Here is a 1,444-nt window from a genome sequence, read left to right as displayed (position 1 = left end):
CTCAAAATCTCTTTGTCTATTAAGCTGAAAGGCAACCATTATTAACGCAATATTATTGCTATGAAATCAAATTATATATAATTTAATACCTGTTCCTGAAGAGTAGCAACCATACCATAGTACCTGGTCAACTCATTTTTCAACGCAGAAACAAATCCTTGTCCCATAAGACCCAGGGGACACAAACCGCTCTTGGTATCCGTGTATGACTGAACCAAGTCGTGAAAATAGCTTAAATAAGAAAGTTACTAAGTTGTATTCTATTTATATTAGCCCTAAAAATACCCCAATTCAGAAAGCCTTAGCAACATGCCAGCCTGCACCACGCTTAAAGTTTTTGCTTTTGAATCCAATTTAAAACGACCAGAGATTACGTCCTTCTTAAGGTATTTGCCTTGTATTCCTGTGAATGCGTATATAATATTTTGTACTATGTCATCGTTGAGATTATGCTGGAGTTCCAGTGATTTACTGCTGTGCGCTCGCAGAGTTGAAAAGTGAGTACCATGGCTACCCCCTACACTGCCACCGGCTGTATCGCTTTCAGGGGTAAATCGGCTAAATGCACCACGCCCTGTTAGCATTGTCTGCAATAAAAACAAACGTTCAAGATTTGTAACTGTTAGTTTCTAATACTGGCTTACATGTTGTGATCTGGTGGCCGACGGAAGTGTGGAATTGTTCGACTGCGCCTGAGCAACAGATTTATGCATCAGATGAGAACGTATTGATTGAAGCGCAGAGTTTGCTGTGGGCATTAAATGACTGCGCTGGTTGTTGCCGACTCCGCTATTGTAACCATTCTCAGATGGATACTTAGAGTCCGCCATGAAATATAAGAATGTCAGAAGAGCGGTACGTTTTTGTTCATTCGGAAGCTTATGAAAAAGAATAACAAAAGTGAAATATTTAAAACTAATGTCACATCTGCTATTGTACTCTTAAATTTCAAATTAGATTTAAAAGCAAAAAGTTTTTAATTAGAAAAAATTATGTTTTTTATAATTTATCATAAACCACCAAAAAATATCTAAAAATATACATAGCAAACTCCTCGTTTTGCTTGTAGGGAGGGTACATTGTTTATACTCACTGATGCTTTCAATTGTTCGTGAAACTTTAAAAACAGTGCGCTGTTGCTTGCAATTCCTGTCGAGTCTTCAGCAGAACTTCCAGTACCAGTTTTTGTTGCATCAGTGGACCGCGCAGTCGGGGTCGCCGCTCTTGCGGCTGTGGCATCAAGGTGATTTGTAATCTTCGTCAGTAACGAAGTTTCATCGTAAGGCAATGTTGAGCTCAAAGCTGTCGGACAATTGGATATGTACTGTGTAACGTGTCGCAAAATTTCCCCTGCAAAAACCCAAGAAAATATGCAATATGTATGAGTTATGTACACGCATACCTTCAAAATACGCACGTAAACAATTTAACATAATTTTATTTC

Source organism: Rhagoletis pomonella, unplaced genomic scaffold (assembly GCF_013731165.1).
Source record: "Rhagoletis pomonella isolate Grant_MI unplaced genomic scaffold, Rhpom_1.0 Rhpom_scaffold_00002, whole genome shotgun sequence".
Classification (NCBI taxonomy): domain Eukaryota; kingdom Metazoa; phylum Arthropoda; class Insecta; order Diptera; family Tephritidae; genus Rhagoletis; species Rhagoletis pomonella.
Note: the sequence above shows the minus strand (reverse complement) of the source record.